Source organism: Oryctolagus cuniculus, chromosome 10 (genome assembly GCF_051225735.1).
Source record: "Oryctolagus cuniculus isolate XC-2025 breed Fujian yellow rabbit chromosome 10, ASM5122573v1, whole genome shotgun sequence".
In the NCBI taxonomy this organism is placed as follows: domain Eukaryota; kingdom Metazoa; phylum Chordata; class Mammalia; order Lagomorpha; family Leporidae; genus Oryctolagus; species Oryctolagus cuniculus.
In genome coordinates, this window is record NC_142876.1 from 74,422,855 (window position 1) to 74,438,553 (window position 15,699).

The 15,699-nt window shown below is 69.4% G+C and overlaps 6 non-coding genes across 6 annotated transcripts; all 6 read left to right on the forward strand.

Annotated features, from left to right (window-relative positions):
• Nucleotides 1–1,519: 1,519 nt before the first annotated feature.
• Nucleotides 1,520–1,638, forward strand: LOC149124177 (5S ribosomal RNA). The gene has a single exon (XR_016215392.1). It is a non-coding gene; the product is annotated as a 5S ribosomal RNA (ribosomal RNA).
• A 2,322-nt stretch (nt 1,639–3,960) lies between these two features.
• Nucleotides 3,961–4,079, forward strand: LOC149124178 (5S ribosomal RNA). The gene has a single exon (XR_016215393.1). It is a non-coding gene; the product is annotated as a 5S ribosomal RNA (ribosomal RNA).
• Nucleotides 4,080–6,389: 2,310 nt separating this feature from the next.
• LOC149124179 (5S ribosomal RNA) lies at nt 6,390–6,508 on the forward strand. The gene has a single exon (XR_016215394.1). It is a non-coding gene; the product is annotated as a 5S ribosomal RNA (ribosomal RNA).
• A 2,327-nt stretch (nt 6,509–8,835) lies between these two features.
• LOC149124180 (5S ribosomal RNA) lies at nt 8,836–8,954 on the forward strand. Its single transcript, XR_016215395.1, has one exon. It is a non-coding gene; the product is annotated as a 5S ribosomal RNA (ribosomal RNA).
• Nucleotides 8,955–11,270: 2,316 nt separating this feature from the next.
• On the forward strand, nt 11,271–11,389 carry LOC149124181 (5S ribosomal RNA). The gene has a single exon (XR_016215396.1). It is a non-coding gene; the product is annotated as a 5S ribosomal RNA (ribosomal RNA).
• Nucleotides 11,390–13,693: 2,304 nt separating this feature from the next.
• On the forward strand, nt 13,694–13,812 carry LOC149124182 (5S ribosomal RNA). Its single transcript, XR_016215512.1, has one exon. It is a non-coding gene; the product is annotated as a 5S ribosomal RNA (ribosomal RNA).
• The last annotated feature ends 1,887 nt before the right edge of the window (nt 13,813–15,699 follow it).

A 15,699-nucleotide genomic window follows, 5' to 3' on the forward strand; every position in this document is an offset into this window, starting at 1 on the left:
CCTTTTGGCAGGCCAGGCAGAGACCCGCGGCCACAGGCTGCGTGCCCACAGGACCTCCCCGGGACAGAGGGTCCGTGGCAGGCAGGCAGCACACAGCCTGTGGTCTCTGTGGGGAGCAACTCGGATTGGACTGAGTTACTGGAATTAAGACTTATTCTATGCATCTGCTCTCCCACAATATGGCGCTGGGAGAGGAGAAAACAGCTTCTATGCAGCTGCCTCTTGCCAACTTGAGTGATGACCTCCAGGAGCTGATCCTGCTCCTGATTGGAGGAGAGCAGCGTACTTGGCGTGTGGGCAGCCGAGTTGGGATTGGCGGAAGAGGACTATAAAGGAGGAGAGAGACAACATGCACCAGGAACATCTAAGGGGAACACCTGTGCAGCCCCCGAGAGAGCCGGCCGGCCGGCCGGCCGGCGGTGTGCCGCTCCCCCGCGGAAGTGGGGAATGTGGCAGGGGGAACCGCCCTTCCACGGAGGTGGAAGGGACGGTAGCCAACCCGGGAAGAACCAGCAGCAAACCCGGGGAGGGCCGAGCAGACGAAAGAACAGCGCAGGGTCCTGTGTCGTTCCTCCATGAAGAGGGGGAGCGACAGTCTCGAACTGGCTGCCGGGCTGGAGGGTGCGGGTCGCGCTGAAGCGCCCCACCCTCCCGTGAGGGAACGGGCGCTGAGGACGGAAATCCCTCTGTGCCACGAAGGGTGTCGGGGTGTGCGACTGTGTGCCCCTTGTGTAGGCGTGTGTGTGTGTGTGTGTGTGAGTGCCCACGCGAGCGTGCGGCGGGGGTGATTCCGTGCGCTGCCGCCCTCCTTCCCGACCTGCTGCCCCACTTGGGCCCCCGTGACCGAGCGGGGACAAGGGTCCCCAGGCCCTCAGCTGTCCTCGCGGCGTGGGAGTGTGTGGAGGCGCGGCGGCCGTGCCGGGGGAGGGCGGGCGACCTGTGCGTCAGCGGTGGGGGGGCTGCTGGCGGCCGGGTAGGAGGGAAGGCCCGGGCCGCGGTGGTGTGGGGCGCCGAACCCCCTGGTGCCGGGACCCGCGAGCCGCGGGGCGCAGCCCTGGGCAGGCGTGGAGGCTGCCGGGCACGGCTGGCGTGTGGCTGGGCGATGGCGGCAGGCAGGGGATCCAGCCTAGAAAGAGAGAGTAGGAGTTCCCTGTGGCCAGCGGCAGCCGGAGGAGGTTGGCTCCCCTTGGCTTGGCGGCAGCGTGCCGACTGGGCGCCCGGTGCTGCAGGTCCTGGGCTGGGCAGGCGGAGGGCTGGAGTTCGGGCACTGGTGCAGGGCTAGGCGGAGGGCGGCTGAGGAGGAGGGGGGGGAGGAGGAGAAGAGAAGAGAAGAGAAAAGAGGGAGGAGGCGGAGGAGAAGCGGCAGCGGGAGCGGGAGCGGGAATGGGAATGGGAATGGGAATGGGAGTGAGAGCGGGGAGCGGGCAGGAGGAGGAGGAGGAGGAGGAGGCGGCGGCGGCGGCGGCGGCGGCGGCTGTGCGGGCGCGCACTCAAGAGGGGCCTGGAGGCAGCCTCTGGCGTCTACGGCCATACCACCCTGAACGCGCCCGATCTCGTCTGATCTCGGAAGCTAAGCAGGGTCGGGCCTGGTTAGTACTTGGATGGGAGACCGCCTGGGAATACCGGGTGCTGTAGGCTTTTGCCCCGCGGCACCCTCCCCTTTTGCTCGCCTTTGGCTGGCTGCCTAGCCACGCCCCCATCCGCCAGCCCGCACGCCGGGACCCCTGCGACCCCCAACGCAGCTCCAGCAGGGGGCAGAAGCCCGACCCCTCCACCTGGCAGCCCCAGCCCGCCCGCGCCTCGGGCCTGGGCCTGGGCCTGGGCCTGGGCACGGGCACGGGCACGGGCACGGGCACGGGCACGGGCGGGCCGGCCAGCTGTCCCCGGCTGCCGCAGCCCCACCGCCAACCCCGGGGCCCACCCCGGGACACAGGCCACGCCCCGCGCCATCCAGCGCGCCCCCTCCAACCCCAAACCAGCGACTCACCGCCCGCCAGGGCGCTCCCCTGCCGGCCGCCCCAACCCCGCAGCCCGCCGCACCAGCAGCTCCCGGCACCTGCACTCCCACCGCCCCTCCCGGGCTCCTGTCTCCCAGGGAGCCCAATGACTGTGACCACGACCACGACCACGACCACCGCCCGAAGACGACGCCAGGGCGCGGTTGCCCACCACTCAGGGCCCGGTGCCTCGCGCAGCCCAACCCGCGGGCCCTCTGCGCCACCTGGCCGTGCGGCGGCCACGCGCCACAGCCGCGGAAGCCCTCCAGAGCGCAAAGGAGGGACCCCACACCAAGCCTCGCAGGCAATACAGGCACCCTCTCCCTCTGTCTCTGACTTACACCAACACCTACACGTCTCTCTCTCTTTCTCTCTCTCTCTCTGTCTCTCTCTCCTCTCTCTGTCCCCCTCTCCCCCATCAGCCCTGACTCACACAGCATCCAAACGGGGCACCCTTTTGGCAGGCCAGGCAGAGACCCGCGGCCACAGGCTGCGTGCCCACAGGACCTCCCCGGGACAGAGGGTCCGTGGCAGGCAGGCAGCACACAGCCTGTGGTCTCTGTGGGGAGCAACTCGGATTGGACTGAGTTACTGGAATTAAGACTTATTCTATGCATCTGCTCTCCCACAATATGGCGCTGGGAGAGGAGAAAACAGCTTCTATGCAGCTGCCTCTTGCCAACTTGAGTGATGACCTCCAGGAGCTGATCCTGCTCCTGATTGGAGGAGAGCAGCGTACTTGGCGTGTGGGCAGCCGAGTTGGGATTGGCGGAAGAGGACTATAAAGGAGGAGAGAGACAACATGCACCAGGAACATCTAAGGGGAACACCTGTGCAGCCCCCGAGAGAGCCGGCCGGCCGGCCGGCGGTGTGCCGCTCCCCCGCGGAAGTGGGGAATGTGGCAGGGGGAACCGCCCTTCCACGGAGGTGGAAGGGACGGTAGCCAACCCGGGAAGAACCAGCAGCAAACCCGGGGAGGGCCGAGCAGACGAAAGAACAGCGCAGGGTCCTGTGTCGTTCCTCCATGAAGAGGGGGAGCGACAGTCTCGAACTGGCTGCCGGGCTGGAGGGTGCGGGTCGCGCTGAAGCGCCCCACCCTCCCGTGAGGGAACGGGCGCTGAGGACGGAAATCCCTCTGTGCCACGAAGGGTGTCGGGGTGTGCGACTGTGTGCCCCTTGTGTAGGCGTGTGTGTGTGTGTGTGTGTGAGTGCCCACGCGAGCGTGCGGCGGGGGTGATTCCGTGCGCTGCCGCCCTCCTTCCCGACCTGCTGCCCCACTTGGGCCCCCGTGACCGAGCGGGGACAAGGGTCCCCAGGCCCTCAGCTGTCCTCGCGGCGTGGGAGTGTGTGGAGGCGCGGCGGCCGTGCCGGGGGAGGGCGGGCGACCTGTGCGTCAGCGGTGGGGGGGCTGCTGGCGGCCGGGTAGGAGGGAAGGCCCGGGCCGCGGTGGTGTGGGGCGCCGAACCCCCTGGTGCCGGGACCCGCGAGCCGCGGGGCGCAGCCCTGGGCAGGCGTGGAGGCTGCCGGGCACGGCTGGCGTGTGGCTGGGCGATGGCGGCAGGCAGGGGATCCGGCCTAGAAAGAGAGAGTAGGAGTTCCCTGTGGCCAGCGGCAGCCGGAGGAGGTTGGCTCCCCTTGGCTTGGCGGCAGCGTGCCGACTGGGCGCCCGGTGCTGCAGGTCCTGGGCTGGGCAGGCGGAGGGCTGGAGTTCGGGCACTGGTGCAGGGCTAGGCGGAGGGCGGCTGAGGAGGAGGGGGGGGGAGGAGGAGAAGAGAAGAGAAGAGAAAAGAGGGAGGAGGCGGAGGAGAAGCGGCAGCGGGAGCGGGAGCGGGAATGGGAATGGGAATGGGAATGGGAGTGAGAGCGGGGAGCGGGCAGGAGGAGGAGGAGGAGGCGGCGGCGGCGGCGGCGGCGGCGGCTGTGCGGGCGCGCACTCAAGAGGGGCCTGGAGGCGGCCTCTGGCGTCTACGGCCATACCACCCTGAACGCGCCCGATCTCGTCTGATCTCGGAAGCTAAGCAGGGTCGGGCCTGGTTAGTACTTGGATGGGAGACCGCCTGGGAATACCGGGTGCTGTAGGCTTTTGCCCCGCGGCACCCTCCCCTTTTGCTCGCCTTTGGCTGGCTGCCTAGCCACGCCCCCATCCGCCAGCCCGCACGCCGGGACCCCTGCGACCCCCAACGCAGCTCCAGCAGGGGGCAGAAGCCCGACCCCTCCACCTGGCAGCCCCAGCCCGCCCGCGCCTCGGGCCTGGGCCTGGGCCTGGGCCTGGGCACGGGCACGGGCACGGGCGGGCCGGCCAGCTGTCCCCGGCTGCCGCAGCCCCACCGCCAACCCCGGGGCCCACCCCGGGACACAGGCCACGCCCCGCGCCATCCAGCGCGCCCCCTCCAACCCCAAACCAGCGACTCACCGCCCGCCAGGGCGCTCCCCTGCCGGCCGCCCCAACCCCGCAGCCCGCCGCACCAGCAGCTCCCGGCACCTGCACTCCCACCGCCCCTCCCGGGCTCCTGTCTCCCAGGGAGCCCAATGACTGTGACCACGACCACGACCACGACCACCGCCCGAAGACGACGCCAGGGCGCGGTTGCCCACCACTCAGGGCCCGGTGCCTCGCGCAGCCCAACCCGCGGGCCCTCTGCGCCACCTGGCCGTGCGGCGGCCACGCGCCACAGCCGCGGAAGCCCTCCAGAGCGCAAAGGAGGGACCCCACACCAAGCCTCGCAGGCAATACAGGCACCCTCTCCCTCTGTCTCTGACTTACACCAACACCTACACGTCTCTCTCTCTTTCTCTCTCTCTCTCTGTCTCTCTCTCCTCTCTCTGTCCCCCTCTCCCCCATCAGCCCTGACTCACACAGCATCCAAACGGGGCACCCTTTTGGCAGGCCAGGCAGAGACCCGCGGCCACAGGCTGCGTGCCCACAGGACCTCCCCGGGACAGAGGGTCCGTGGCAGGCAGGCAGCACACAGCCTGTGGTCTCTGTGGGGAGCAACTCGGATTGGACTGAGTTACTGGAATTAAGACTTATTCTATGCATCTGCTCTCCCACAATATGGCGCTGGGAGAGGAGAAAACAGCTTCTATGCAGCTGCCTCTTGCCAACTTGAGTGATGACCTCCAGGAGCTGATCCTGCTCCTGATTGGAGGAGAGCAGCGTACTTGGCGTGTGGGCAGCCGAGTTGGGATTGGCGGAAGAGGACTATAAAGGAGGAGAGAGACAACATGCACCAGGAACATCTAAGGGGAACACCTGTGCAGCCCCCGAGAGAGCCGGCCGGCCGGCCGGCGGTGTGCCGCTCCCCCGCGGAAGTGGGGAATGTGGCAGGGGGAACCGCCCTTCCACGGAGGTGGAAGGGACGGTAGCCAACCCGGGAAGAACCAGCAGCAAACCCGGGGAGGGCCGAGCAGACGAAAGAACAGCGCAGGGTCCTGTGTCGTTCCTCCATGAAGAGGGGGAGCGACAGTCTCGAACTGGCTGCCGGGCTGGAGGGTGCGGGTCGCGCTGAAGCGCCCCACCCTCCCGTGAGGGAACGGGCGCTGAGGACGGAAATCCCTCTGTGCCACGAAGGGTGTCGGGGTGTGCGACTGTGTGCCCCTTGTGTAGGCGTGTGTGTGTGTGTGTGTGTGAGTGCCCACGCGAGCGTGCGGCGGGGGTGATTCCGTGCGCTGCCGCCCTCCTTCCCGACCTGCTGCCCCACTTGGGCCCCCGTGACCGAGCGGGGACAAGGGTCCCCAGGCCCTCAGCTGTCCTCGCGGCGTGGGAGTGTGTGGAGGCGCGGCGGCCGTGCCGGGGGAGGGCGGGCGACCTGTGCGTCAGCGGTGGGGGGGCTGCTGGCGGCCGGGTAGGAGGGAAGGCCCGGGCCGCGGTGGTGTGGGGCGCCGAACCCCCTGGTGCCGGGACCCGCGAGCCGCGGGGCGCAGCCCTGGGCAGGCGTGGAGGCTGCCGGGCACGGCTGGCGTGTGGCTGGGCGATGGCGGCAGGCAGGGGATCCGGCCTAGAAAGAGAGAGTAGGAGTTCCCTGTGGCCAGCGGCAGCCGGAGGAGGTTGGCTCCCCTTGGCTTGGCGGCAGCGTGCCGACTGGGCGCCCGGTGCTGCACTGCAGGTCCTGGGCTGGGCAGGCGGAGGGCTGGAGTTCGGGCACTGGTGCAGGGCTAGGCGGAGGGCGGCTGAGGAGGAGGGGGGGGGAGGAGGAGAAGAGAAGAGAAAAGAGGGAGGAGGCGGAGGAGAAGCGGCAGCGGGAGCGGGAGCGGGAATGGGAATGGGAATGGGAATGGGAGTGAGAGCGGGGAGCGGGCAGGAGGAGGAGGAGGAGGAGGCGGCGGCGGCGGCGGCGGCGGCGGCGGCTGTGCGGGCGCGCACTCAAGAGGGGCCTGGAGGCAGCCTCTGGCGTCTACGGCCATACCACCCTGAACGCGCCCGATCTCGTCTGATCTCGGAAGCTAAGCAGGGTCGGGCCTGGTTAGTACTTGGATGGGAGACCGCCTGGGAATACCGGGTGCTGTAGGCTTTTGCCCCGCGGCACCCTCCCCTTTTGCTCGCCTTTGGCTGGCTGCCTAGCCACGCCCCCATCCGCCAGCCCGCACGCCGGGACCCCTGCGACCCCCAACGCAGCTCCAGCAGGGGGCAGAAGCCCGACCCCTCCACCTGGCAGCCCCAGCCCGCCCGCGCCTCGGGCCTGGGCCTGGGCCTGGGCCTGGGCACGGGCACGGGCACGGGCACGGGCACGGGCGGGCCGGCCAGCTGTCCCCGGCTGCCGCAGCCCCACCGCCAACCCCGGGGCCCACCCCGGGACACAGGCCACGCCCCGCGCCATCCAGCGCGCCCCCTCCAACCCCAAACCAGCGACTCACCGCCCGCCAGGGCGCTCCCCTGCCGGCCGCCCCAACCCCGCAGCCCGCCGCACCAGCAGCTCCCGGCACCTGCACTCCCACCGCCCCTCCCGGGCTCCTGTCTCCCAGGGAGCCCAATGACTGTGACCACGACCACGACCACGACCACCGCCCGAAGACGACGCCAGGGCGCGGTTGCCCACCACTCAGGGCCCGGTGCCTCGCGCAGCCCAACCCGCGGGCCCTCTGCGCCACCTGGCCGTGCGGCGGCCACGCGCCACAGCCGCGGAAGCCCTCCAGAGCGCAAAGGAGGGACCCCACACCAAGCCTCGCAGGCAATACAGGCACCCTCTCCCTCTGTCTCTGACTTACACCAACACCTACACGTCTCTCTCTCTTTCTCTCTCTCTCTCTGTCTCTCTCTCCTCTCTCTGTCCCCCTCTCCCCCATCAGCCCTGACTCACACAGCATCCAAACGGGGCACCCTTTTGGCAGGCCAGGCAGAGACCCGCGGCCACAGGCTGCGTGCCCACAGGACCTCCCCGGGACAGAGGGTCCGTGGCAGGCAGGCAGCACACAGCCTGTGGTCTCTGTGGGGAGCAACTCGGATTGGACTGAGTTACTGGAATTAAGACTTATTCTATGCATCTGCTCTCCCACAATATGGCGCTGGGAGAGGAGAAAACAGCTTCTATGCAGCTGCCTCTTGCCAACTTGAGTGATGACCTCCAGGAGCTGATCCTGCTCCTGATTGGAGGAGAGCAGCGTACTTGGCGTGTGGGCAGCCGAGTTGGGATTGGCGGAAGAGGACTATAAAGGAGGAGAGAGACAACATGCACCAGGAACATCTAAGGGGAACACCTGTGCAGCCCCCGAGAGAGCCGGCCGGCCGGCCGGCGGTGTGCCGCTCCCCCGCGGAAGTGGGGAATGTGGCAGGGGGAACTGCCCTTCCACGGAGGTGGAAGGGACGGTAGCCAACCCGGGAAGAACCAGCAGCAAACCCGGGGAGGGCCGAGCAGACGAAAGAACAGCGCAGGGTCCTGTGTCGTTCCTCCATGAAGAGGGGGAGCGACAGTCTCGAACTGGCTGCCGGGCTGGAGGGTGCGGGTCGCGCTGAAGCGCCCCACCCTCCCGTGAGGGAACGGGCGCTGAGGACGGAAATCCCTCTGTGCCACGAAGGGTGTCGGGGTGTGCGACTGTGTGCCCCTTGTGTAGGCGTGTGTGTGTGTGTGTGTGTGTGTGTGAGTGCCCACGCGAGCGTGCGGCGGGGGTGATTCCGTGCGCTGCCGCCCTCCTTCCCGACCTGCTGCCCCACTTGGGCCCCCGTGACCGAGCGGGGACAAGGGTCCCCAGGCCCTCAGCTGTCCTCGCGGCGTGGGAGTGTGTGGAGGCGCGGCGGCCGTGCCGGGGGAGGGCGGGCGACCTGTGCGTCAGCGGTGGGGGGGCTGCTGGCGGCCGGGTAGGAGGGAAGGCCCGGGCCGCGGTGGTGTGGGGCGCCGAACCCCCTGGTGCCGGGACCCGTGAGCCGCGGGGCGCAGCCCTGGGCAGGCGTGGAGGCTGCCGGGCACGGCTGGCGTGTGGCTGGGCGATGGCGGCAGGCAGGGGATCCGGCCTAGAAAGAGAGAGTAGGAGTTCCCTGTGGCCAGCGGCAGCCGGAGGAGGTTGGCTCCCCTTGGCTTGGCGGCAGCGTGCCGACTGGGCGCCCGGTGCTGCACTGCAGGTCCTGGGCTGGGCAGGCGGAGGGCTGGAGTTCGGGCACTGGTGCAGGGCTAGGCGGAGGGCGGCTGAGGAGGAGGGGGGGGAGGAGGAGAAGAGAAGAGAAAAGAGGGAGGAGGCGGAGGAGAAGCGGCAGCGGGAGCGGGAGCGGGAATGGGAATGGGAATGGGAATGGGAGTGAGAGCGGGGAGCGGGCAGGAGGAGGAGGAGGAGGAGGCGGCGGCGGCGGCGGCGGCGGCGGCGGCTGTGCGGGCGCGCACTCAAGAGGGGCCTGGAGGCAGCCTCTGGCGTCTACGGCCATACCACCCTGAACGCGCCCGATCTCGTCTGATCTCGGAAGCTAAGCAGGGTCGGGCCTGGTTAGTACTTGGATGGGAGACCGCCTGGGAATACCGGGTGCTGTAGGCTTTTGCCCCGCGGCACCCTCCCCTTTTGCTCGCCTTTGGCTGGCTGCCTAGCCACGCCCCCATCCGCCAGCCCGCACGCCGGGACCCCTGCGACCCCCAACGCAGCTCCAGCAGGGGGCAGAAGCCCGACCCCTCCACCTGGCAGCCCCAGCCCGCCCGCGCCTCGGGCCTGGGCCTGGGCCTGGGCCTGGGCACGGGCACGGGCACGGGCACGGGCGGGCCGGCCAGCTGTCCCCGGCTGCCGCAGCCCCACCGCCAACCCCGGGGCCCACCCCGGGACACAGGCCACGCCCCGCGCCATCCAGCGCGCCCCCTCCAACCCCAAACCAGCGACTCACCGCCCGCCAGGGCGCTCCCCTGCCGGCCGCCCCAACCCCGCAGCCCGCCGCACCAGCAGCTCCCGGCACCTGCACTCCCACCGCCCCTCCCGGGCTCCTGTCTCCCAGGGAGCCCAATGACTGTGACCACGACCACGACCACGACCACCGCCCGAAGACGACGCCAGGGCGCGGTTGCCCACCACTCAGGGCCCGGTGCCTCGCGCAGCCCAACCCGCGGGCCCTCTGCGCCACCTGGCCGTGCGGCGGCCACGCGCCACAGCCGCGGAAGCCCTCCAGAGCGCAAAGGAGGGACCCCACACCAAGCCTCGCAGGCAATACAGGCACCCTCTCCCTCTGTCTCTGACTTACACCAACACCTACACGTCTCTCTCTCTTTCTCTCTCTCTCTCTGTCTCTCTCTCCTCTCTCTGTCCCCCTCTCCCCCATCAGCCCTGACTCACACAGCATCCAAACGGGGCACCCTTTTGGCAGGCCAGGCAGAGACCCGCGGCCACAGGCTGCGTGCCCACAGGACCTCCCCGGGACAGAGGGTCCGTGGCAGGCAGGCAGCACACAGCCTGTGGTCTCTGTGGGGAGCAACTCGGATTGGACTGAGTTACTGGAATTAAGACTTATTCTATGCATCTGCTCTCCCACAATATGGCGCTGGGAGAGGAGAAAACAGCTTCTATGCAGCTGCCTCTTGCCAACTTGAGTGATGACCTCCAGGAGCTGATCCTGCTCCTGATTGGAGGAGAGCAGCGTACTTGGCGTGTGGGCAGCCGAGTTGGGATTGGCGGAAGAGGACTATAAAGGAGGAGAGAGACAACATGCACCAGGAACATCTAAGGGGAACACCTGTGCAGCCCCCGAGAGAGCCGGCCGGCCGGCCGGCGGTGTGCCGCTCCCCCGCGGAAGTGGGGAATGTGGCAGGGGGAACCGCCCTTCCACGGAGGTGGAAGGGACGGTAGCCAACCCGGGAAGAACCAGCAGCAAACCCGGGGAGGGCCGAGCAGACGAAAGAACAGCGCAGGGTCCTGTGTCGTTCCTCCATGAAGAGGGGGAGCGACAGTCTCGAACTGGCTGCCGGGCTGGAGGGTGCGGGTCGCGCTGAAGCGCCCCACCCTCCCGTGAGGGAACGGGCGCTGAGGACGGAAATCCCTCTGTGCCACGAAGGGTGTCGGGGTGTGCGACTGTGTGCCCCTTGTGTAGGCGTGTGTGTGTGTGTGTGTGTGAGTGCCCACGCGAGCGTGCGGCGGGGGTGATTCCGTGCGCTGCCGCCCTCCTTCCCGACCTGCTGCCCCACTTGGGCCCCCGTGACCGAGCGGGGACAAGGGTCCCCAGGCCCTCAGCTGTCCTCGCGGCGTGGGAGTGTGTGGAGGCGCGGCGGCCGTGCCGGGGGAGGGCGGGCGACCTGTGCGTCAGCGGTGGGGGGGCTGCTGGCGGCCGGGTAGGAGGGAAGGCCCGGGCCGCGGTGGTGTGGGGCGCCGAACCCCCTGGTGCCGGGACCCGCGAGCCGCGGGGCGCAGCCCTGGGCAGGCGTGGAGGCTGCCGGGCACGGCTGGCGTGTGGCTGGGCGATGGCGGCAGGCAGGGGATCCGGCCTAGAAAGAGAGAGTAGGAGTTCCCTGTGGCCAGCGGCAGCCGGAGGAGGTTGGCTCCCCTTGGCTTGGCGGCAGCGTGCCGACTGGGCGCCCGGTGCTGCAGGTCCTGGGCTGGGCAGGCGGAGGGCTGGAGTTCGGGCACTGGTGCAGGGCTAGGCGGAGGGCGGCTGAGGAGGAGGGGGGGGGAGGAGGAGAAGAGAAGAGAAGAGAAAAGAGGGAGGAGGCGGAGGAGAAGCGGCAGCGGGAGCGGGAGCGTGAGCGGGAGCGGGAGCGGGAATGGGAATGGGAGTGAGAGCGGGGAGCGGGCAGGAGGAGGAGGAGGAGGCGGCGGCGGCGGCGGCGGCGGCGGCTGTGCGGGCGCGCACTCAAGAGGGGCCTGGAGGCGGCCTCTGGCGTCTACGGCCATACCACCCTGAACGCGCCCGATCTCGTCTGATCTCGGAAGCTAAGCAGGGTCGGGCCTGGTTAGTACTTGGATGGGAGACCGCCTGGGAATACCGGGTGCTGTAGGCTTTTGCCCCGCGGCACCCTCCCCTTTTGCTCGCCTTTGGCTGGCTGCCTAGCCACGCCCCCATCCGCCAGCCCGCACGCCGGGACCCCTGCGACCCCCAACGCAGCTCCAGCAGGGGGCAGAAGCCCGACCCCTCCACCTGGCAGCCCCAGCCCGCCCGCGCCTCGGGCCTGGGCCTGGGCCTGGGCCTGGGCACGGGCACGGGCACGGGCGGGCCGGCCAGCTGTCCCCGGCTGCCGCAGCCCCACCGCCAACCCCGGGGCCCACCCCGGGACACAGGCCACGCCCCGCGCCATCCAGCGCGCCCCCTCCAACCCCAAACCAGCGACTCACCGCCCGCCAGGGCGCTCCCCTGCCGGCCGCCCCAACCCCGCAGCCCGCCGCACCAGCAGCTCCCGGCACCTGCACTCCCACCGCCCCTCCCGGGCTCCTGTCTCCCAGGGAGCCCAATGACTGTGACCACGACCACGACCACGACCACCGCCCGAAGACGACGCCAGGGCGCGGTTGCCCACCACTCAGGGCCCGGTGCCTCGCGCAGCCCAACCCGCGGGCCCTCTGCGCCACCTGGCCGTGCGGCGGCCACGCGCCACAGCCGCGGAAGCCCTCCAGAGCGCAAAGGAGGGACCCCACACCAAGCCTCGCAGGCAATACAGGCACCCTCTCCCTCTGTCTCTGACTTACACCAACACCTACACGTCTCTCTCTCTTTCTCTCTCTCTCTCTGTCTCTCTCTCCTCTCTCTGTCCCCCTCTCCCCCATCAGCCCTGACTCACACAGCATCCAAACGGGGCACCCTTTTGGCAGGCCAGGCAGAGACCCGCGGCCACAGGCTGCGTGCCCACAGGACCTCCCCGGGACAGAGGGTCCGTGGCAGGCAGGCAGCACACAGCCTGTGGTCTCTGTGGGGAGCAACTCGGATTGGACTGAGTTACTGGAATTAAGACTTATTCTATGCATCTGCTCTCCCACAATATGGCGCTGGGAGAGGAGAAAACAGCTTCTATGCAGCTGCCTCTTGCCAACTTGAGTGATGACCTCCAGGAGCTGATCCTGCTCCTGATTGGAGGAGAGCAGCGTACTTGGCGTGTGGGCAGCCGAGTTGGGATTGGCGGAAGAGGACTATAAAGGAGGAGAGAGACAACATGCACCAGGAACATCTAAGGGGAACACCTGTGCAGCCCCCGAGAGAGCCGGCCGGCCGGCCGGCGGTGTGCCGCTCCCCCGCGGAAGTGGGGAATGTGGCAGGGGGAACCGCCCTTCCACGGAGGTGGAAGGGACGGTAGCCAACCCGGGAAGAACCAGCAGCAAACCCGGGGAGGGCCGAGCAGACGAAAGAACAGCGCAGGGTCCTGTGTCGTTCCTCCATGAAGAGGGGGAGCGACAGTCTCGAACTGGCTGCCGGGCTGGAGGGTGCGGGTCGCGCTGAAGCGCCCCACCCTCCCGTGAGGGAACGGGCGCTGAGGACGGAAATCCCTCTGTGCCACGAAGGGTGTCGGGGTGTGCGACTGTGTGCCCCTTGTGTAGGCGTGTGTGTGTGTGTGTGTGTGAGTGCCCACGCGAGCGTGCGGCGGGGGTGATTCCGTGCGCTGCCGCCCTCCTTCCCGACCTGCTGCCCCACTTGGGCCCCCGTGACCGAGCGGGGACAAGGGTCCCCAGGCCCTCAGCTGTCCTCGCGGCGTGGGAGTGTGTGGAGGCGCGGCGGCCGTGCCGGGGGAGGGCGGGCGACCTGTGCGTCAGCGGTGGGGGGGCTGCTGGCGGCCGGGTAGGAGGGAAGGCCCGGGCCGCGGTGGTGTGGGGCGCCGAACCCCCTGGTGCCGGGACCCGCGAGCCGCGGGGCGCAGCCCTGGGCAGGCGTGGAGGCTGCCGGGCACGGCTGGCGTGTGGCTGGGCGATGGCGGCAGGCAGGGGATCCGGCCTAGAAAGAGAGAGTAGGAGTTCCCTGTGGCCAGCGGCAGCCGGAGGAGGTTGGCTCCCCTTGGCTTGGCGGCAGCGTGCCGACTGGGCGCCCGGTGCTGCAGGTCCTGGGCTGGGCAGGCGGAGGGCTGGAGTTCGGGCACTGGTGCAGGGCTAGGCGGAGGGCGGCTGAGGAGGAGGGGGGGGGAGGAGGAGAAGAGAAGAGAAGAGAAAAGAGGGAGGAGGCGGAGGAGAAGCGGCAGCGGGAGCGGGAGCGGGAATGGGAATGGGAATGGGAATGGGAGTGAGAGCGGGGAGCGGGCAGGAGGAGGAGGAGGAGGCGGCGGCGGCGGCGGCGGCGGCGGCTGTGCGGGCGCGCACTCAAGAGGGGCCTGGAGGCGGCCTCTGGCGTCTACGGCCATACCACCCTGAACGCGCCCGATCTCGTCTGATCTCGGAAGCTAAGCAGGGTCGGGCCTGGTTAGTACTTGGATGGGAGACTGCCTGGGAATACCGGGTGCTGTAGGCTTTTGCCCCGCGGCACCCTCCCCTTTTGCTCGCCTTTGGCTGGCTGCCTAGCCACGCCCCCATCCGCCAGCCCGCACGCCGGGACCCCTGCGACCCCCAACGCAGCTCCAGCAGGGGGCAGAAGCCCGACCCCTCCACCTGGCAGCCCCAGCCCGCCCGCGCCTCGGGCCTGGGCCTGGGCCTGGGCCTGGGCACGGGCACGGGCACGGGCGGGCCGGCCAGCTGTCCCCGGCTGCCGCAGCCCCACCGCCAACCCCGGGGCCCACCCCGGGACACAGGCCACGCCCCGCGCCATCCAGCGCGCCCCCTCCAACCCCAAACCAGCGACTCACCGCCCGCCAGGGCGCTCCCCTGCCGGCCGCCCCAACCCCGCAGCCCGCCGCACCAGCAGCTCCCGGCACCTGCACTCCCACCGCCCCTCCCGGGCTCCTGTCTCCCAGGGAGCCCAATGACTGTGACCACGACCACGACCACGACCACCGCCCGAAGACGACGCCAGGGCGCGGTTGCCCACCACTCAGGGCCCGGTGCCTCGCGCAGCCCAACCCGCGGGCCCTCTGCGCCACCTGGCCGTGCGGCGGCCACGCGCCACAGCCGCGGAAGCCCTCCAGAGCGCAAAGGAGGGACCCCACACCAAGCCTCGCAGGCAATACAGGCACCCTCTCCCTCTGTCTCTGACTTACACCAACACCTACACGTCTCTCTCTCTTTCTCTCTCTCTCTCTGTCTCTCTCTCCTCTCTCTGTCCCCCTCTCCCCCATCAGCCCTGACTCACACAGCATCCAAACGGGGCACCCTTTTGGCAGGCCAGGCAGAGACCCGCGGCCACAGGCTGCGTGCCCACAGGACCTCCCCGGGACAGAGGGTCCGTGGCAGGCAGGCAGCACACAGCCTGTGGTCTCTGTGGGGAGCAACTCGGATTGGACTGAGTTACTGGAATTAAGACTTATTCTATGCATCTGCTCTCCCACAATATGGCGCTGGGAGAGGAGAAAACAGCTTCTATGCAGCTGCCTCTTGCCAACTTGAGTGATGACCTCCAGGAGCTGATCCTGCTCCTGATTGGAGGAGAGCAGCGTACTTGGCGTGTGGGCAGCCGAGTTGGGATTGGCGGAAGAGGACTATAAAGGAGGAGAGAGACAACATGCACCAGGAACATCTAAGGGGAACACCTGTGCAGCCCCCGAGAGAGCCGGCCGGCCGGCCGGCGGTGTGCCGCTCCCCCGCGGAAGTGGGGAATGTGGCAGGGGGAACCGCCCTTCCACGGAGGTGGAAGGGACGGTAGCCAACCCGGGAAGAACCAGCAGCAAACCCGGGGAGGGCCGAGCAGACGAAAGAACAGCGCAGGGTCCTGTGTCGTTCCTCCATGAAGAGGGGGAGCGACAGTCTCGAACTGGCTGCCGGGCTGGAGGGTGCGGGTCGCGCTGAAGCGCCCCACCCTCCCGTGAGGGAACGGGCGCTGAGGACGGAAATCCCTCTGTGCCACGAAGGGTGTCGGGGTGTGCGACTGTGTGCCCCTTGTGTAGGCGTGTGTGTGTGTGTGTGTGTGTGTGTGTGTGAGTGCCCACGCGAGCGTGCGGCGGGGGTGATTCCGTGCGCTGCCGCCCTCCTTCCCGACCTGCTGCCCCACTTGGGCCCCCGTGACCGAGCGGGGACAAGGGTCCCCAGGCCCTCAGCTGTCCTCGCGGCGTGGGAGTGTGTGGAGGCGCGGCGGCCGTGCCGGGGGAGGGCGGGCGACCTGTGCGTCAGCGGTGGGGGGGCTGCTGGCGGCCGGGTAGGAGGGAAGGCCCGGGCCGCGGTGGTGTGGGGCGCCGAACCCCCTGGTGCCGGGACCCGCGAGCCGCGGGGCGCAGCCCTGGGCAGGCGTGGAGGCTGCCGGGCACGGCTG